Source organism: Microcebus murinus, chromosome 6 (assembly GCF_040939455.1).
Source record: "Microcebus murinus isolate Inina chromosome 6, M.murinus_Inina_mat1.0, whole genome shotgun sequence".
Lineage (NCBI taxonomy): Eukaryota > Metazoa > Chordata > Mammalia > Primates > Cheirogaleidae > Microcebus > Microcebus murinus.
Window position 1 is genome coordinate 34,733,534 of NC_134109.1, and position 22,218 is coordinate 34,755,751.

A 22,218-nucleotide genomic window follows, 5' to 3' on the forward strand; every position below is an offset into this window, starting at 1 on the left:
GAAAGGGGTTTCGAAGGTTTTTGAGGAATAAGGGAAATGTCAGAGAGTCAACTCTGTTGCTAAATGCTCTTTGTTGTGGACATTAAGAAATGGCCACAAATCTCCAGTATCGAAGGCTGGATCACTGTACACTTTCAGAAACCTCCTCTCCCTTAGCTCGGCCTGGGAACAGTAAGGGAAGGTCGTCATCAAGGTTCCAGTTTGCTGAAATGTGACCGCTCTGTTCTCTTCATGGTGAGGGAAATTGATTTTCTGCTGAACCCTTATTCTTGTTAATAGCAAGATGGCTCTACTGTGACAGGTAGAGCACTGGACTTGCTGGACAGGCTGGGGCAGATAGGTGACCACGGACTCCCCTTGTTCAATGGAGCCCACAGCATGGTTGTGAGGTTCAGGCAGGAAACTGGGTGAACATGCTTCATAAACCGTAAAGCACTGCACAGATAGGAGAAATCGTTACTATGGACCACATATATAAATTACTAATTTTGAAGTAAACTATGCTGAATATCATTAAATGTCCCTTTAGTGTCTCAGAAAGAATTTTAGAACCTCCCGGTGCTTCGGGGGTGTAATTTTGAACTTCGCTTGTTACAGGCATAGGCAGGGTTCACAAGCTCCTGAACTTGTGTGACTTCAGTGCTGGATTAAGGGGAGCGGGAGTTTGGAGAGGGCGATGGCAGATCCCACCACCAGGTGGCACTATTGATGACAGTTCTTTGCCTTGAAAACAGAACTGACCTTGGAGGGGCCCAGGTCAAGAGGACAAAAGGAGATCTATAGAGCACACGGTTAATTACAAAAAGTTTTAAATCAATCTAATACACAGAGCAAATAAAATAGGTTTACCATCTTGAGAAACATGTCTTCCTAATGACATGGAAGGCCAGGTACACCTTTTGAAACCTGAGACTCCTCAGGGTGGGGGCAGAACAGGGTAATTGAGGGAGCGGCAGCATTCAGCACCCCCTCTGGTCCCAGGTGCACTGGGAGGGTCTCACAGACGTGCCCCCGAACCCCACCCACGTCCCCTCTCAGAGGCCAGACCGGGGAAAAGGCTCCGGCGTGATCTGGAAGTGGGCTCGGAATTGTCTGAACAGGGACTGGTGAGGCACTGGGGACCCACCATGTGATCTGGAACAGGATCGGCCGACTTTTCTGCAAAGGGTCAGACAGTCACTATTTTAGACTTTGTGGGCAGGACAATCTCTGTCACAGCTATCCAACTTTGCCACTGTACCATGAAAGCAGCCACAGACAGTATATGAAATGAATGGGCATGGCCGTGTTTCAGTGAGACTTCATGCATGAACGCAGGTGGGAAGTCAGATCGGGTCCGCAGGCCACAGTTGGCAGAAACGTGGTCTAGAAGCTGGGGCTAGAGTTGCCAAATGAAAGACAGGACACCAAGTTAAACTTGAATTCCAGATAAATTGAATACTTTTTTTAGTGTATGTCCCAAATGTCGCAGGCGACATACGTAAACTAAAAAATGAGTGGCTGTTTATCTGAAATTCAAATTTAACTGTGCATCATGTATTTTTGTTTGCTAAATGTGCCCATCCTGGCTGGGGTGGGAGCACAGGGTAAGACCATCCCACTGACCCTGGGGACTCCTTACTCGACGGGGAGGCCAGAGCAGGCCCTCTAAGGCACAGGCCCTAGGTCAGGGCTAAGCTTTTCCAGGTCTGAGGGTAGTACTGGTTTTAAATGATTTTTATGCTTTCAAAGAATAAATAGAATATGTATGTTTTACAATTTGAATAGCTAATTTTACATAGTTTGGGCATTTATATATTCAACAAGCATTTGCTTTTCAAGTTCCTGCTATATGCTAAATACTAAGGGATTTACCATGGTGCCAAAAAAAGAAAGAAAAAGAAAGAATCCCCATCTTCATGGGGCTTGTACAGGGGAGGCAGCCACCACGCCAATGCACATAGTCACACATAAGTAATAATTACAGAGTGGAAGGGCTGCAAAGATAAGAACATTAACCAGAGACAAAGGCCCTGGGAGGCAAGGGAAGGCACCCGAGAGTGAGGTCTGGACTGAGGCATAACAGAGCACAGAGGGCTGCCGAGTGAAGCTGAGGGGAGAGCAACCTCCTGAGTGAAGACTCCAAGGACAATATGTAACAATATGGCAGGAGAGAGCCAAAGTGAGCAGGAGGGGACAGGGGTGGGAGGGGTCAGGCTCAGCCAGTCCTGCCAGCAGCTCGCCATTCATTTCAAGTGCAACAGGAAGCAGTTTTCAACGGGGAGGAAATATGATCCCATTCTCATTTTTAAAAGCACACACTTGCTAATTCAGCCCTGAGAAACCTACCCATGTGGTGCTGGGGGAGGGGGCAGGGGCAGGAGGCAGGGGGGTGCCCAGACCAGCTCCTGGTTTCTGGCTTTACTGGGCTAAGGAAATGTGGAGGAGATGCAGGCTTGGGGAGAAGGTGGACATCTCACGAGTTGACGTGTGAAGTTGGAGATGCTTTTGATGCCACAAGTGGACATAGCAAGTGAGCAAGTAGATATATAGTGGGCCCTCCACATCCACAACTCCACATCCACAAATTCAACCAACCATGGATCAGAAATATTCAAAAAGAAAAAAGAACAATACGACAATAAAAAATAACACAAATAAAAAAATATAGTATAACAACTATTTACGTTGTATGCGGTGTTATAAGTACTCTAGAGATGATTTAAAGTCTACAGGAGGATGTGCAGCTCATATGCATATATGACGTCATTTTGTATAAGGGACTTGAGCAACCCTGGATTAGGTATTCACAGAGAGTCCTGGAACCAATGCCCCGTGGATTCTGAGAGGCTGCGATTGTACTTCTCTCAGAAGTACAGTTTCAGAAGAGAGGCAAGGGGTAGGAATGGACATTAGAGGGTGATCGGTGGCCTATAGTAGGTGTTTACGCCATCAAAGTAGCTGGGACCTTCTTGGTGAAGAGAGAAGGTCCGGGATGGACTCCTGTGACACCTCCATGTCTAGAGGAAGAGGAGTCAGTGCAGGAGGAAAATAAAAGGCACGCGCCGCCGTGGTGCCAGTAAAAGGGAATGCGTAACAAAGTTCTATTTCTGACAATCACCAGATGCACCCTTTTCCCTGAGAACCCGCGGGGCCCCTCCCATCACGGCCTCCATTGCCCCATCTCTTTCCTACATATACGACGACAGAAAGACGAAGCAGAGGAGGGACAGATAAAGCACATGCTTCAGCTGCCGTGTATGGTCCCCCCCACTAGCACACACTCGCCCCCAAAGGAGTAAAGAGAGAGGAATGGGTGACTTTTGAGTCAATGGATGAAGATTTTCATTCCCCTCCTTTTTGGGTTAGGAAATAGATTTTAAATAATCTATAGGGAATTTTCTCTAACAAAATGACACCCACTAAAGGAAGAGGCTCCTTGAACAAATCTACCATGCATTGACATTTCCCAGCTATCGGACCTTAGTCAAATACAGTGGCGTCAGGAGCCCGGGGGAGCCAGTCCACTGCCAAAGTCGCCAGGACGATGGGTGCTATGACGACCGACAGAGAAATCACAGGGCTCCCGTGAGTCATGTTAATGACATTTCCTAGCTCCCAGTAAATAACCTTGTGTTTTGACCTGTAACAATATGAAATGTTAACAAAGCCATGAGGAAATTAAAATCCCTTGATGTGGCTTGGAGGCTGCCTAAGTGGATCCCGTCCAGGTGACAAAAGGTCTGCGAGACCCTGAGAAGAAACAAAGAAAGAAAAAGGTTGCAGAAGAAATAGCTGCGTGGTGAAATGCCAAAGCGCAAGAGTTTATCTAGACCAGAGAGATGCATTTTACATGAAGGAATTCCAAGCCGAGGGTCACTAATAGTCGGAACGCCAACTAATACAGGCAAAATGGAAATTAATGATTCAAAGAAGACTCAAGGCTCTGATTGCCATAGTGGAACGAAATCTGGTGAGCAGTGGTACTTTGCTGTTATCTCCTTATCTGTAGCACTTTAGATTTTTGAAAATGCTTTTTCATACATAATCACTTTATTTGATTTTTCTAAAAACCTGGCAAGTTAATCATGACAGGGATTAGGATTAGGACTCCCATTTGGCAGATGAGCAGAGGGAAATAGGCTCAGGGAAATTAAGTAATTTGCTTAAGGTCACATAGCAACCTGGTCAGCTGGTGATCAGAACCCAGGTCATTGATTGTTCTAGCACAATATCTCTCAGAGCAAAAGCAGGTCACAACACGAGATCAATACAGGGCCTCGGTGATTCCACAAAGAATTTTTTCTGCTGAGCTGTTAGCAGACTTCAGTGGCTGATACATGTCTGTGTCCACAGCACCAGGAGTCTGTAGAAATAGAAGCCATCAGTTAAGACACGGCACTAGTATTCCAAAATAGGTGTCATATGGAAAGCTCATGTTTTCCAAACCAAACAAAGTACCAGCTATTACTGGAGCCCATGCAGTAAGGAAATATCAATATCAATTCGTTGCTACTTACTGTTGCCGTCCATGCCAAAGGAAGGACAGCCACAGCCAGGCCACACTGCAGTGCTGCTCCCTGGCTGGGTCCGTGGAGCTGGACGGAGTCAGTGATACCCCATCTGCCTCAAATCATTTCATCTTCTCTCTGGGTTCCTCTTATGGAAACCTGCAGAAGAAGAGCTAACCACCGAAATTCCAGAAATTCAATGTAACTCCTGTCCCCACCAGGCCAAGCCTTGGTGTGGATAAGAAGAGGCCAAGGCCCAGCTAAGAATTCTGGCCAGCACAGGGGCTGAAGGCCTAGATTCCCAAACCCTCGAGGGCAAGGATGGAGCCTGAGGGCAGAGTGAGCTTTCAGCTTCATTTCTCTTGGGATCTCAGTGCACCAAACAGTCACACTAACAGCACTCAGTTAAGGCTTGCTGAATTGAATTACCCTAAATGGATATGAGATGGACAAGCAGTGAATATGATGACTCAAATAGGCACAGCTTCTCCTACAAATTAATGAGAAAAAGAGACAGACAACCCTTAGAAAAACAGGCAAAACACCTGAAGAGGCATGTCACAAAAAAATATCCAGATGGCCAACAAGCATGTGAATAGGTGCTTACCATCAGTAGTAGCAGGGAAATGCTAATTAAAGCCACCTGAGAGACCATCCCCACACCTACTGGAATGGCTAAAATAGAGGAGACTGATCACACCAAAGGAATTGGAGCCACCAGGAGTCTCGGACTGTACAAAACTGGTACAATTCATGCAAGTCAGAAAACCACCTGACAGCACCTACTACAGCCGAATGTGTACATACCCCAGGACTCAACGATGCCACTCCTAGGTCTATACCCACCATAAATGCATGCATGCGTTCACCAAAAGACATGAATTAGAATACTGAGTTATAAATTACAGCCTCAAACTGGAAATTACCCAAAAGCCCATCAACAGCAGGCTAACTCATGGCATAAAATGGTAAAAAATGAATTGAATATTATATGAAAATGAACAAGCTACCTCTACATAGGTGAATCTTGTCAATATAATGTTGAGCAGAGGAAGAGGGACACGAAAGAGTACATACCGGTACTATTGAACTGTGCTTATATGAAGCTCGAAAATGGGCAAGACTATGCTGGGGTGTTAGAAGTCAATGTGGCCCCCGTCACAGGGATAATGACTATTCGTGTTCTTGGGGTGCTGGTCACCTTCTGTTTCTTGATCCTGGTGCTGGTTACATGAGTGTGTTGTTCACGTATGTTGTTTCAGCTATATATTTGTGATTTGTGCACATTTCTGAATGCATTTTATATTTCCAAAAAATCTTTTTTAAGAGAAAAAGGCATATTTACCAGCATTACTAATTCTGCTGTGTCTGCTGCTGCTGTGATCCAACAAGATGCAGCCTGGGTAGAGAAGGAAAATAAAATTTCTCCTTCCCTCCATTATCTCCTACTGCACATCCTTTCCTGGTAGATTTTTCTCTTTTCCCTTCTTTCTTTACCTTTCCACTTAGATCTCAGCTCAGTTGGAAAGCCTGCTGAGAGGGAAGCTTTGAGACTGGCTGGGTGTTGGGAACTGGGGTCCATGGAGGAAGTCCAGGTCACACTGCTCTTTTTGGTGGTGGATCAGATCACAGGAGCCAAAGGCAGGGTCAAACCCTGGAGGCCTCAAATGGGACAATCATGCCACTTACTGTTGCCAGCATCAAGCTGGGTCAAATTTCCATTTCGGGCAGATATCAGGAGCAGCAGCTGGTTGGTTAAGAGCCTATTTTAGTGGTTCAAACAAGAAATATGTCTTGAAAACGGGGCTTCATTGTTTCTTCCTTTTCTCTCCACTTTATCCATATATAAGTGATAATATAACGGCAGAGGCAAATGTCAGAACAACATGAAGATGAATATGGAGGCGAGTTAGCTGGGGTTAGCTGGGAAGAAGATGTAGCCAAGGGGAAGAAAGAAATCCAGGCATCAATAATTAATCATGGCCAAATAAATCTGATATTTAACATAGCAAGGATACCATCAGGCACCCATTAAGAGCTTCAAGGAATGTAGTTCCCTCTGTGATTACTAAAGCCTGCTTTGATAATTTAAAAATCACACTTTGTTTTTCCAGAAGAGTTTGGTCTTTATTCCTTAAGCAAACATTGATTTATTTCCTCCTTTCTGGGAAAAGATTCTTGTAGTTTAACTGCTCTGGCTAAAACAATTCTTTTTGTGCTCCAAAGTCTCAGTAGCCCACTCGTAGGGAAAGAGTATTTTAGTCTCTTGCAGCTGCAGACAGGCAAGTAGAAGATAAAGAAAAGGTAGCCTAGGTTTGGAACCATGAGAAACCAGAGTTCAAACTTCAAACAGTCAGAGGCAGGGGCGTCACACTCAGGAAAACCACTTGACACTACAGCGCTTAGAAATCCATGTTTGGATAACCTGAGTCGACACATCCTGTCAAGGTCAAAACCTGGACCTGGAAGGTGATGGAATGGAACGGGCTTCATGTGCAGCTGCTGGAGGCAGGGCTCCTCGAGTGGGGGAGACCAGGAGTCTGAGGCCTGAGATCCCAGATCTGGGAACTTCTTGAGAGAAAAGAGAAAAGGAAGCCAGAAGGAAGGAAGGGGGTTCCCCGAGTCGATTCCGGAGGGTGGCAGCTGACATCTCTGCGTCTCCAAGCAGGGCTTCCGGGTCTCTGCAGAGGACGCATGTGGGCAGCTTGAGGACCACCAGACCCCGGGTAGTCTGGAAGGAAGCTGGTGGAACCGACAGAGAACCGCAGTCTACCCCTCACCCCAGAATGGAATGGGGCCAGCATCTCAATCACACGTTGCTCTTTATGTATTTTAACAATACCCCCTGCCTCCTGCCTCCTGGCTTCTGGCTTCGGTATATATAAATGGCAGCAAAGCCATGCTCAATTAGCATTAGAGGAAAGGATGGACCACCTCCTGCAAACATCCTCAGACTGAAGTAAGTGAAGGCAACGGTGGGAGACCTTACTCAAGCCATCCTGGTGATGCTGCCGAAGGGAGCAGTTGTGACCCGGTGAATTTCATCACCGTCACAGCACAACCGCACACACGATTCAAAACCTTCAGTGACTTCTCCCTCCCTGGTGAACAGAGCTCCTACTGTGTGCCAGGCACTGTAACAGGCTCCAAGGTACTGAAGTAATTAAAATCCTCTTTTGCTTTTGCCTTCACAGAGCTGGAACAGACAGACAGACAGACACATCAACCTTGAGTTCTAACACAAGGGGGTGAGAACCATGATGGAGATGCTATGACGTACTGAGGAAATACAAATGAAGGCTGAGCCCATTCTCACGGAAGGAGTGGGGCCAGGAAGAGCCTCTCATGAACTCTTTATTTATTGAAATAACACACTGATTAATTTTAAAGTAAGAGGCAGCATTGGAACTGGGTCTTGAAGTATAAGTGGGAATTCTCCAGCTCAAGAAGACACTGGCACCCCAAGCAGAAAGAAAACTTGAGGGAAGGGGCACAGCTAATGTTTGAGCGAGGGCGTACCAAATTGGATATCTGTGTGCTCGGGAACCCACTGCTGTGGTTCAAGGCACAGAATAAGTATGGTGCATCTTTCGGGGATGCTACTTTTGCTTAACTATTTGGGTAAAATAAACTGTTTAAGAAGAAACGAAAGGCATTTTTAAACTTAAAATAAGCACGTATATTATGCAATACAAGGCAAAATTGACATGAATGAATTTTTAAGATAAAGCATTAACCCCCAAAGAAAAATTGCCTGTGCGTTGGGAGTTGGACCTGCCTTCTGCAACAGACCCGGATCCTGTGGGGTCTTTGTCTCTCTCATCTGACCTCAGGGCACTCTGGAGGAAAGGAAGAGAAGCCTGGCTCACACACGGTGTGGGGACCGGATGGGGGCTGGGCAGCAGGGGCCACACAGTGATGAGAGTCACGGGACACGGATTGAGTTCGGGCTGCACTTTGTAGGTGGAGGAGAGTCCCTGGCAGCCTGCCCAGACAGGGTGGCTATGCTGCTCCGTGACCCTCAGGACACAGCCTCGCTGTCAGGACACCATCACAGAAGCACAGTGCTGACCCAGTCATTCCCCTGCTTGAGACCTGCATGGGCCACTCGTGGCTGCTGAATGAAATACAGAACGCATGTGAACCCGGGCTGCAGCGTGGGAATGGATGGCAAGGCAGCCAGAGCCAGGCTGGCGGGGAGGAGACGAGTGAGAACCCCAGGGAGCTGTCATGGGCTGAGCTAAGGAAGCGCGGTGGGGGTGGAGAGAAGCAATGGCCTTTGAGGTCCTTCTTGTTCTGTAATTTGCCATTGCAACCTCCGTCTCTCATGCACATTTTTCTACAGTTGGGTCAAGCTCAATGACTCACCACTCAGTTTGCTTTCCCTGCAAACACATTTTTTGCTCATTCTACTTCTTGTACCTGGAATGCCCTCCCCTGACCCCATCTCCCAGTGTCGAAAGGGCACCTGTCCTTCCGGGTCCAGTTCAGATAATCCTGGAAGCCATGAGTTCTGCATAATCTCTAATCTCCCTCCCGGCAAGGTGAGGAGTAGCATTTCCATTTGGCAGATGAGGGAATGGTGCACCAAAGACGTTAGGTAACCAACTCAAAGCTACTTAGCTTGCAAGTGACAGAACTAGAATTTGTGTCCTGATCTATCTCATGCTCAAACCTGTATTTTTTTCTATAAGCCGATGCTGCCTCCTACTTCAACTGATTTCTTCATTGCCACGCCAAAACATGAGTTGAATTCTTCCCCTATTTTCTCACTGTATCCTGGCGCCTCTCCGGATGTGCAGCACTGCCACGGCGGGGCGTGATGAAGTAGGCGTGGGTGGTGGTGGGTAGACCTGCACTTTCAGGAACAACGCTGGTTCCAGACTCTGGCTCCAACTCTGACAGCTGCGTGGCTTTAGGCAAGTCACTTCCCAAATCCCAGTTGCATTTCATGGGACTGTTGGGTAGCTAAATGGAACACAACAAACATGAAGCTAGGCAGAGGAGTGGGTGCTCACTACTGGTCACTTCTCCCTTGCACATGACAGTTGTGCAATAAATGTTTTCAAGCCTGAAGCAACAAAATGCTGTGACTTCACTTCATCATTTCATCTACATAAAGCTTTGAAAAAATGGAAACCCTGTGTTTGCGTCCAACTCTCTCTCTCTCTCTCTCTCTCACACACACACACACACACACACACACACACACTTATAGCTGTCAAATGCTCCACACATTATATATTCAAGTGAATTAAAACTCAGTTTTACTGGAGTGTTTCAAGATACCAGCTCTCTCTCTGAGGGGACTCTGGGGAAGGAGGAGGGGAACATATGTCACATGAGCCATAGGAGCATGTGTTTGGGGGGCCTCCCAGACCTGCCAATCCTGGAGTCCACACTGCACTGTTCTCAGGGTGGCTGTTCTGCCTCAGGGCTGGGGTCTACACTTCACCGAGAGCTTGCAGAAGTTGCACCTACATGCCCTTCATCTTATCCTGAATCCTCCTTCCTGCCACCCCCACTCACCCCATCACCGAGCCTGTTCTCTCCCTCCCCTCTGTCCTCTGTGTCCAGGGCCCCGTGTCCCTTCCCTGCCTCCCCTCCCGTCTGCGTCATTGCCCTGCAATCCATTCCCCACACTGCAGCCTGGGTGGTGATTCTAATCCAGAACTCGCCAGGCCTTGTTCCTGCTGAAAATCTTTCAGTGCTCACCACGTATTCAGCAATGAGTATGTACTGATTGTCTACTCTGTGCCAGTCACTGATCTAGCCATGGAGGATCCAGGGGCGACAGAGATAAACCCGCCCTGGTGAAGTCCCCACTCTTCAAAAACTGCTAACAAGGCCTGCTCGTGTCCGGGCCCTCTTGCTTTCCAGCCTGTTTCCCCGACCCCCTGGCCTTCTGCACTGTGGTCACACTGAGCCTGGTGTCTCACCGACACAGCTTGCTCTTTCTCACCCCTGCGTCTTTGCATATGCCCTTCCCTCTGCACAGAGCATCTTTTCCCTGCGTGTCATCCCCGCCACTTGGCTCCCAGCTCCTATGCAGCCTCCCATAACCTCCAAAGAAAGGCATGGGGTGCCCCTGCTGTGTGCACCACAGCAGCATGTGTTTTCCTGACTCTCCCTGAAGGCAGAGACCATTTTTATATTTACTGTATATATTTCTGTCTCCCGGGGCCATAGCGCAGTATCTGAGGTTAGTGTAATGCTTATTGGGTAAATGAATAGTTGAAGCAGCCGGTCCAGTCTGCAACACAGGTGTGCTGGGAGCAACCCAGGAATAAACACCTTTAGGCAGTCCCTGCTGGGCATCTGAAATCCCGGAGGGGCTGATGGGGAAAGGAGCGGAGAGGCTGAGAAAACAGGTGCGTGGCTGCCACCCTGCCTCCCTCCTAAGTCTCCCCCTGGGCCGCCCCCAAAGCTCAGTGTGAATCCAAATCCAGTGTGAGTCTAACCCGTGGGCACCTGGTTCAGTTCAGCATCTGGTCAATGGAAATGGAGTTTTCCTTCTTGCCAGGCCATTTTGCAGCCCAGAGGGCCCCTCCTTTCTATGAGCTTTTTATGAACTTTTCACAGGAATTCGTGTTAATGGGGAAAGCCTGGTAGGCCTGGCTGGGAAGATTTTTGTGGTCTCTGTGCCCCGAGATGTGTTCTAGGAGAGAGAAGGGAATGGGCGGGGTGGCCTTGAGTCCTGTCGGGGAGCCAGTGCCCTTCAGTTTTTTCATCCTGGTAAGCATTTTTCAGGTCTGCTGGGTTTTGGCACCTATCAGCAAGGCTATTTTAAAGCACATAAAATCTGAAAATAAATGGAGTGGGGCTGTGGCCGAGGAAGGCTGGTTTGGCAGGGACAGCCGCTGTGGCCACTGCAGGGCACTGCAGCTGGGAGGGAGGACGGGGGTGGGAGGAAGAGCTTCACGTGGGGGGGGGGTCACACCACTCCCTCGGGCCTCCTCCCTCTTGCTGGAGGAGATACTGCAGGTCACACACACAGGGACCTTCTCCTGGAACTTGGAGGACGGGGTGGCAGAGAGAAAAACAGTAGGAAGCAGCTAACTTCAGTGTAGGGAAGAGATGCTAACATCCAAATTCCCCTTCAGCCCTCACCCATCCGAAGGTCCTGCCCATACTTGCAAGCAAGGCGGCCGCTCCCTGACTCAGGGGCCCTCTCCTTGACCCAAGTGGCCAATACCCAACAGCAGAAAGCACCTGGCCTTCTGCCTTCTTCTCAGCTACATTCTCCCCATCTGACTCACACTCCATGTGTCTACCTGTTCCTGCTCACCCTGGAACCTGACCCCTGACCTCATGCCCTGTACCTAGCTCTACTCTTGTCCAGTGTGTCTGACACCTGCTGCTGCTCAGCTGTCCCAGCCTTTATGCCCCTCACTGAAGATCATTTGCATTTGTGTCCCAGACCATCTGCTCTAGGATGCCAGGAATGCACTTGAGGCAGCCTGGAAAGAGTAGGCCTCCAGGTGACACTCCCTGGGTGTGAATCCTGGTTCTGGGGTTTCTTTGCTACGAACTAGATTGCCACAGTGAGTTCCTGAATCTGCTGGAGCCTTGGCTTCTTCATTTGTAAAATGGGATCATAATAGCACCAGCCCCATAAGGTAGCTGAGCGAATTCACTGAGCTAATTTACCTGGTGAGTGCTTAGCAAAGCCCTGACCACAGTAAGCACTCAACAAATGTTAGCTAAAATAAGAAACTCAGCTCCCAAGGCCCTACTGATCTCCATGCGTGAGAAATGGATGCTTACCACACCCATATCCCCCCAAATCCACAATCAAAATGGTTAGAATAATAGTGCCCTTCTTGTTCCTGGACACTTGAGTTCAGTAAAGTGAACCAGAGCTCCTGGAAGGGTGCGTGGATTGAGTTAATACAGCGTGGCTGAGGAATGGGCAGGGGCCCATGGGGCAGGGGTGTGAGGAGCAGGGTTCATTGGGCAGAGGGTGGGGAGTAGGGGTCTGTGGAGCAGGAGCCTTCTAGGCAGGGCCCGAGGGGTAGGGTCCCAAGGGAACCAGAGCAGGGAAGAATGCAAGATGACCAGAGTTCACGCCACCCGGCACATCCAGACTGCAGGGGCCATGTGAGAGGTAGAGGCCAACGGACCTTGCATGCCTGGTGACACTGGTGAGCATCATTAAAGCATTTGCTGGGAAAAAAACATTTGCCAGGTGTCCTGTGCAGCACATCCGGGCAAACTCAGGGGAAGTAGAAGGGGCGTTTTCAGTGTCACCTGCCAGGGTGAAGCAGGCCCAGGTGCTGTTCTCCCCCCTTCACTGAAGTTCAGACTTGGTTCCAGGGCAGCACCTGCATGCCCTGTAGGTCCCTCTCCTTTCCGAGGCTCCTGCCTTCCCCTTGACTTCCAAGATCAGTGATGATAAACATGCCAGGACCTTCCACAGGTCTCCAGTAAGGGCAGACCCACTCATCCCGGAGGCACGATCGTTAGTGTCATCTCATTAAACTGAAAACTGCTGCTGACTCAGGCTGCAGCTGCAAAGGAGGGCAGCCTCCTAGCTCCTGGGTGACCTCCCCCGGGAGCTCCACAGGGTGGGATGAAAACATGGAGATGGACAGTTCAGGAAGGGGCCTGTACGATGGTAGCCTGCTCCTGGCCAGCAGTGAGCTGAAGGCCACAAGGGTACTGAGATGAGAGTATTGTTTGGCACAAGGATTTGGCCGCTCTCACAGAGACACCAAGTTCAGTGGCTTAAACAGGATAGAAGTTATTTCTCTTGCACCCAACAGTCTGGGGCCAAAGTGGAGGACCCAAATGTTGGGAACCCAGCCTTCTTCTCTCCTGTTGCTCCACTATTCCTAGGGTGTTCCCCTCACCCTCAGAGTCAAGGGGAACTTCCCAATATGTGTGCTCACTAGCCAGTGGAAGGAAGGAGTGGAAAGCACAGAGCCCCCTCCCTTGAGCTGTGTCCATCACTGATGCTCGTATCTCTTTGGCTAGAACTAATCATGTGACCTTTCAAGAAAGCCTGGAAAACACTGCGTCTATTAGGGGCAGCCACGTGCCCAGCTAAATCTCAGAGGCTGTATGAAGGAGAAAACAGATGTGGGAACAATTAGTAGTCTCTGTCACAAGGACCAAGACAGAGCCCTGCCATGGGGAATGCACAGGATAGCAGACCAACAAACCACTGCAATGCATAATCAAAAGCACTATTCAATAATTTACCCAAGGAGCATTTACTAAGACCTACAGGCATTAAGAAAATGGAGGTAAAAGTACAGTTCTTTCCTTCAGTGGGTTCACAATCACAAGGGGAAAAAATATCATCTAATGTTCATGTTTGCTATGGTTGAAATGTTTGTCCCCTCTAAAACTCATGTTGAAGTTTAACTTTGCAACAAGAGGTAGGGCCTTTCAGAGGTGATTAGGCCATGAGGGGCTCTGCCTTCACAGGTGGGATTAATCCCATTAAAAAGGACGGGTGCAGCCTCCTTCACCTCTTTACCCTCTGCCTTCTGCTGCGTGAAGGTGAAGTGCTCCTCCCCTCCAGGAAGCAGAGTTCAAGGCGCCATCTTGGAATCGGAATCGTCAAACCTGCCAGCACCTTGACATTGCACTTCCCAGCCTCTAGAATGTGAGTCATTAAGTTTCTCTTTATCAATTACCCAGACTGTGGCATTTTGTTATAGCAGCACACAACACACGAAGACAGCACTAGAAAGAAAAGAGTTATTTATTCTCCTCACCCCTGCTTTGTAATAGCTGACACACCTCCCTGGGGACACTATGATAAATGGCACAGCTCCTGCCCTCAAGCTGCTGACTCTTTAGAAGAGGAGACAGGCGCCTAAACCGGCAACTACAGCGTGGGTGGTTAATGCTGTGATTATGATCCGCCCAGGGACCCCTGGCACAGCCTGGAGGTCTCAGCAGGACCAAAGAGCCTTCCCAAAGCTTTGACACCAAGTGAGACCCCAGGACCTTGGCACGACCCTGGTGAGCAGCCTGTAAGTGATTGAACTTGAGTTTCTTGCAAGCGGAAAGGGTCAGAGTTGGATTCAAATTTATTTTTTAGAGAATACAGAGGCAAGATATTTCCTACACACTGGGTTACACACTAAGATTTCTTTCCACCACACAATTTCGCTCCAGGAAACTGTGAGTTCAGGAGGCAGAACCTGGGAAGATTCCCAAAGGTGGGATGTGGGTTTACAGTGTCCAGAGGACGAAGAGTAAACCATTCACCTTCCATGCATCCCAGAACTTCACAATATTATTGCTGTCAGCCAGGAATCTGTGGGCTGTTAGGTGGTGGTGAGGACAAGGCTGCATGCCCTGAGCCACCGCTCCCTTTTGACACCTCCTCAACGGCAGAGCCCACAGCCCCCAGGTAACTTGCTCTGAGTTTTATTATCTCCACAGCCCAAAATGTGCTTTGCCTGACCCAAATCACCGTTACTTAAGTTAACATCCATTTTCTCTTACTTGGGCTTCAAAGGGCTAGGACAGTGGTTTGTCACCTTAAATTATGAGAAAAATGCTTTCTAAGCTATAAAAGCTTGTAAAAAATATTAAGTGGTTTTGTTTTTATCATAGGTAAGATCATGTAGCAAGTGAGGTGGAAACTACATTTTATTGAATAACCCAGTCTGCGCCAGGAACTGTGCTAGGCACATGACACGCATCACTCCCTGCAAACCTGCCGCAGCCCTGCCATGGAAGCCTTGCTCCACTCTTTTCCAGATGAGAAACTGAAGCACAGAGAGGGCAAGTAACTTCCCCATGGTCACACAGCTCATTTGTGGCCGAGCCAGGACTAGAACCCAAGTCTGTGTGACTCTTTTCAATCTTCGGTAATTCTAGAAGACTATAATTAGGTTATCCATAGCCTTTTCTGTTCTGGGGTAAGTAACTCCAGTTCTATTTAATTTTTTATTCTTTTTATGATAGATTATCTTATAGAATATCTGAAAGGTTTTGAAGATCAAGAGCTGTTCTTGGTGGATGCAAATAGTTGGAGTTGTCTTAGGAGCTTAGAATATTGTAATTTCTGTGAAAAGTTTGTGCAAATCTTAAGATACCAATGGTACCAGGGTCTTCCAACAATTATGGCCAATTTAAGCCTGTAGTGTTTTTTGAGAAGTGCTTAAAACAAGAGTGTAGACACATATTGTCAGCATGAATTTTATTATATTGTGATTAAAAAGTTGATTAATGTCCTTTGAAATACTTAAAAGTGATATTAACATAGAGTTACATGAAAATAGTAGGGATGGTAGCAATAGAGAAAAAACCTATCCAACCATCCCTCTGTTGATGTGTCCAAACACTGGATTACCACTACATTTGAGACCAACACTAGGCACTTTGGAAGACACAAAGTGTGTGTTGGGGGGGGTATGTTTGGGGAAGGGGTACTTATTGTACACATTCGTTACACATGGTTAATTTTGCCTCCTCACCTTGGTTATACCAACTTTATCCTGTGCTTTTTATTAGCATAATCATGAGAAAAACATCAGAAAAATTCCAATGGCCTCCTACAATACACCTGCCTAGTACTCCTTAAAACTATCAAGGTCATCTCCAAAACAATGAAAGTCTAAGAAACGGTCACAGCCAAGAGGAGCCTAAGGAGACACATAATGACTAAAGGTGCTGTGGTGTCCTGGATGAATCCTGGCACGGTAAAAGGACATTAGGTAAAAACTAAGGAAATCTAAATCAACTATGAACTGCAATTAATAATGTTTTTAAAGATCACTCACCCATTCCCATCAAGTAATCATATTGTTCTTCATCAAGGACAGGGTATGAGGGTTAAAGAAGCTAAGAGATATACTAAGGTCACAGTGGGGCAGCAAATATGGATGAACCCCAGGAGGACATCATGGTTCTGCTTGGCCTCCAGCTGTCACTCAGCCTGGGTCCTTCTCCAGCTGTTATCTCAGCCTGGGTCCTTCTCCAGCTGTCACTCAGCCTGGGTCCTTCTCCAGCTGTCACTCAGCCTGGGTCCTTCTCCAGCTGTCACTCAGCCTGGGTCCTTCTCCAGCTGTCACTCAGCCTGGGTCCTTCTCCTGCTCTTATCTCAGCCTTAGGTCCATCATCTCTCAGACTAGCGTGGCATGAGCCCTTTGGCCAGTGAGAGTCTTGGATTCTTGACTAGGCTAGCATCTCCCACAAGACCCACAGCCATCCCAGACCACTTGTCTTAAGCCATTTAAGACAAGCCCTTCATCTCTCATTCGCCACCTTTCAAATGGCCATTGATTTTACGTGACAAGATTTAAAAACAATCCCCACCACCTCGTTAAGCTCTCTTCTTAATTAGCAGAGGGAGAAATGCTGTTATTGGAAGCAACTTCTCTGCAGCACACTTCCCTCTGTTTGGCAAATTAGAAGCATTTGGATGAAACTCTTCCACGGTCCCAATCAATAGCTCAAACCATAATTATTCAGCGGTGCTTGCAGTTTTCTATGCTGACAGCCGGCAGGGTGTGCTGATCTGTAATTGTTTCATATGCTTATGCGGCTGTCTCTTCCCATGATTGGGGTCTGTAGCAGACTAATCAATGGCATCTTGGGGGAAACTGGGGAAGGGACTTGTCAGCATCTAAACCCTTTCCGCCCTCCCCATTTCTCCGGGGGAGATGATAACCACAGTTACATGAGGCTCTTCATTTTCCTGCTTTTACCACTTGATGCAGAGCTGAGCAGCACTTTTGGGAGCCACAAAAATGCCCACTTTATAGGATAATTGTGTAGTATCAGGATTTAGATTGTGTATAATGCTTACATGCGAAGGAGTGGTAAACAATCAAATCCTGTTAGCCCAGATTTCACTAAATTTCAAAATTACTGATAATTTGGATGGGATGTGAATTATTGAAGTTTGTTTTTTCTCAAGCAGATCTTATCCTAATGGATGGTGCAACTTAATGTTGCAAACAAAACTGCAGGGGTAGATGTTTAAGATATTTCAGAAGATTAACTTTTTTCAACATCATCTGTCAATCTTTTAGAAGTGCTCAGTTGTACGTAAGCAGCCAGTATGTTCCCTCCAAACCCTTCTAGAGTCTGATAGGAGAAAGACCAAACTCTGATCCTGCCTCTGTTTTTCCCTAGATAGGTTATTTCATTTTCTGTCTTGGTCAGTTTTGTTTTATTTTTCTATAAAATAGAAATATGGCCTGTCAACTTCATAGGGGGACTGTAAAAATAGTAAGACAAAATAAAAGATATGATAGTGGCTTTTAAATGCAAAAAAAAATCATGTCAGTTTATTATTTCCCACATTAAAGAGAACATTTTAAATACTTATGGTTACTTTTTATTTTCATTTTATTTTTTACGTTTTGTCTAGTTAGGCTTACTCCCAGTGTTCTTGAAAGTGACCAAACTAATTCTTATAAGACTCATTAACACAGACTAAGTTTGGCTACACTCCCACTCATGAACAATTAGATTTGAAAAGACAACCTTTTGACATAAAAGAGGACATGACACCGCTGGTTCAAATTTGAACTCGAGCCCAGGTAGCTTGCACCAATTGCATTGATTATTAAATATGATTAGAGCCTGCACTAGACCAAAGTTGAGGGTCTTCTAGAGCATCGTAGGAATGATGTAATGAATGACTGTCCATTGGGTTCAGTGCTGTTCAGTATCCAAAATTATGGGAGCTCTTTTTAAGAGGCTGAAGTTTCTGAGGATCTGGCCATATTTCCCTAGGAGAAAATGGCCTGACAGACTGAGCCAGGCACTGGATCCACACAGCCATGGAATGTCTCTCACGCAATCCTTTTGAAAGTATCTGGGGTTCTCAGTCATTCATAGCCCACCTAATTTTTAATAAATGCCCACATGCATGTGGTCCTGTCCACAGGTGATATCATTGATGCCAATCTGAGCTCCCCCACCCCCACTCTGCTACATACATACTGCACATACTATGACCACACCCTTGGAAGTCCCATTTCAGTGCACCTTGACATCGTCCTTTTGTTCCCTAGAGTACTGAACCACCTTGACAGGGCTCAACATACCAAACCCCAAGGCATTTTAGCATCTGTACTGAAGACCTATTCTAAGTCTGCAGAGATAGTTCATAATCATTGTTATTCTGTTTTCATTTTCTCGCAGTCAACCTCCATCCACCAAAGCCCATTCATCACATTTTAAAAAATTCAATGTGAACGATATTGCATATATTTCTGAGCCGCTCTCTCCTTGTGGCACAGAAGAAATTAAAGCGAACCAGTCAAAAATCTCTGGGAACATAGAGTGGGTTGGAAATAACTGTCTCTTTAAATGAAAGGGAACATGAAAACTGATGATTCCAATCTGAATTTGAGCCATACTTTATCCTGGAAGAATTATTAGAAAGAAAGGGACATATATTTCTGTTGACACTGTATATTAAGTGAACTTTCTAAACCCTATTTGTCTGTATTGAATAAATATGCCCAGAATTTCCTAGCGTGTCCTGTGTTTCTTCTGGTTTTAAATCAAAGGGATTAAGGCTCCTAATTAAGACACTGGAGGAAGGCCCGATCAGTTTTGCCAGTGCAAATTAGTTCAGAGGCCCAGAGCTGCTCCTTTCTGTTTGCTGGTGTGGGAGTTTTGTTTGATTTAACATGATTGAGGAAATGAAATATCCCTAAGACAAAGAACCAATATTGCACTTCTGGAGAATGGCTGAAGGGAAATTGGAAACTAATGTACATTAACGGTGGATCCAAAATAAAACCAGAAGGCGAAATGTTATTTAGGAGGAAAGTGATGTGACTAGACTAATCCTTTGAAATAGATTGTACCTTCTTCTTCCTTTATCTTTCTTTTTTTCCAGAGAAGCATAAATGAAATAGAATCTCAATTTCCTAAGAAGGTCCTATGAGCTTGGAACATTGTCTTTCCTTCCTTCTGTACACGTCAAGGTTTTAGATGCATTATCTTGTTAATAGTCACAAAATTTCCATGAAATAGTTACTATCATTACCCTTATTTTACAAATAGGAATCTTATACTCCAAACACAGATACAGTAAGTCCTGGCCTAACGTCACAGATAGGTTCTTGGGAACTGCGACTTTAAGCAAAACGATGTATGACAAAGCCAATCTTTTTTTCCCTCTCATCAAAGTTATAACAACACATAACAACATTACGGCAGGACATGCCCCTGCTATGCGTCATTTTGGTTAAAGTTTCAGTTTCCAAGAACCCATTCAGAACGTTAAGTGAAGACTTACTGCATCAACCGAAGGCCAAATATTCTGCCAGACTCTTGATTATTATTGTTCCTGGTTCCATTGATTTGTGTCCGTTTAGTAAATCTGAAGGAGGAGAAAATTCTCAGCCAAGGACAGTCCAGGTTTATCCAGTTTTGGTGTTGCATCTTCTAAACCAAGTTTTATTCCTATGCACTGGATTTGCTCAGGCCAGATGCTTCTCCAAGGGGAGTAGAAAAGGAGCAAGGTGCAAGGGCTACTCAAGTGTCATCAGCTGAAGCCAGACGGAGGACACCAGCCTGAAATGGCTTTCTCATCCCAGGGTGGGTTTGCCTTCTCTGCCAGAGTGTGTTCTTTGTCTATTCCCTCTCTCCCTGGGAGTGTGCAATTTGCACTTACTTATTCAAGACCTTGGGGCACTTTTACAACCTTTCTGCTCAACAAATCCAGTTGTCCTTTGTTAACATAATAGTGTCTAACAAAAATGAAAACTCTTGTGTTGTTTGAGGGAAAGGGGGACGGGGCTCCCCTGTGTGGTGTGTGCTGCACTTCTAGGGTGACAAGCACCTGTGTCATGAGATTGTTTCTAATATCTTAAGGGGAGTTGATCTCATTTTCTGTCTGAGACAGCTAGTCTGACTTTGAGAGAGAAGAGGATGAAAGATGGATTGTTTTAATTTTGTCAAGTTAGATGCTATAATTCAGGACAAACTCAAATCACCCAGTTCATAGTACCTGGGACCTCCATGACGGATGAGACAAAAATGAAACATACACACACACACACACACACACACACACACACACACGCACGCACACAAATATACATATATATACACACACACATAAATGAGACACTGTGATACATTTGCTTGATATATTTATGTATATGTGTGAGTTTATATGGCAAATGAGACACTGGGAACTTTGAGACCTGGGTTTCCATTAGTAACCCATCATGGGGTAGAAATGTGTAATAAATATGTGTGGACAGAGCGGTTTTGAAAAGTCAGCCCCTAACTGTGGCATCCAGGAGGCCTGGAGGGAGAGTCAGACAATATCAATCATTGCCTTTTCTGCTACTTCCCTCATAGAAGCACTGGTGGCTGTCATTGCCACATGACTTCTGGCAATGTGTCAGCCAGGGTTTGACAATCTGCCAGCAGTGCATTGTTTTAAGGATACCCAAGATTTGTTCTAATCAAGTTTAGCGAGACACACAGGCATGGAAATGACTGTTAGGATGGAAGAAGTTTGTTTCACTGCTAGATCACTAGAAACAGGATGCCCAGCACCACGCAGGGCCTCACGGAGAACACAGCTGGGGAGGAGGCAGAGGCAGCAGGGGAAGAGAGGGCAGCAAGGTGAGGCAGGCAGGTTTAGGATTAGCTGGCTTGGGTAGTTTCAGCAGTTCTCTGGCACAGGAGCTCTCCCCAGGGTTTTGGTACCTGGCCCTAAGTCAATCAGAGCAGGGGGATGATGGCCCAGAAAGTGAGAGACAGATAAAGGGAGAGGTTGGGCTACAGGCTCTGTGTGGGTTGGTTTGCTACGAAAGGCACACTCACAGGCCAGGTTGTTTACGATCTCTAGGAATCAGGTGGCCCTGGGAGGGCAGTCCCTCCAGGGTCAGCAAAGTGTCAAGGTATCGAATACAGAAAATAAAGACAAGGTTTATACACACATGCCAAGTACTTCCCGCACTTCTGAAAGACGGGGGAAGGGCTTCAGGGGTGTGGGTCTCATGATCTTCAATGTGTGAAAGGGCTAATGGCAGGTGGGAAAGCACTACTTTTTTGTTTCTTTTTTTGTAAGTGTACAATGCAGTAGTTTTTAGTATATTCACAAATCATGTAACCATCACTGCCATCTAATTCAATAATACTGTCATCACACCTGAAAGAAATTCTGTACCCATTAACAATCACTCCAGTTCTCACCACCTCCAGCCACTGGCAGTTACTAAGCTACTTTCCTTCTGTCTCTATGAATTTTTCTATTCTGGACATTTTTATAGATGAAATCATACAATATGGAGCCTTTTATGTCTGGCTTCTTTCACTTAGCAAGATGGTGTCAAGGTTCAACCATGCTGTAGCATATACCAATATGTCATTTCTTTTAAGGCCCAATAATATTCCATTGTATGATATATCACATTTTATTTATCCATTCATCAGTTGATAGACAATTGGATTATTTCCACTTCTTGGCTATTATAAATAATTCTGCTATGACATTTGTGTACAAGTTTTTTGTAGATATGTATGTTTTCATTTCTCTTGAATACATATATAGGAACAGAATTTCTCATACATGTAGTAACTCCACGTTTAACTATTTTTGCAAAATATTAAAGTGGTACAAATGTTCTTGTTGCATGGATACCTTTTATAATGCTTATGTCAGGACTTTCAGGGTGCCTATCACCTGAATAGTGTTCATTATACCCAACAGGTAAGTTTTTACCCCTCTTCTCCTCCTCACCTCCTCTCTTTTTGACTTCCAATGACCTTTACATCT

General features: G+C 46.1%; 1 long non-coding RNA gene across 1 annotated transcript in view; it reads left to right on the plus strand.

Moving 5' to 3' along the window:
• The window catches only part of LOC142871374 (uncharacterized), a 67,697-nt gene extending 59,514 nt beyond the window's left edge, over positions 1-8,183 (plus strand). Inside the window, exon 7 of the long non-coding RNA XR_012919623.1 lies at positions 7,685-8,183. This is a non-coding gene — a long non-coding RNA (uncharacterized LOC142871374). The remainder of the gene's footprint in view (positions 1-7,684) is intronic.
• The last annotated feature ends 14,035 nt before the right edge of the window (positions 8,184-22,218 follow it).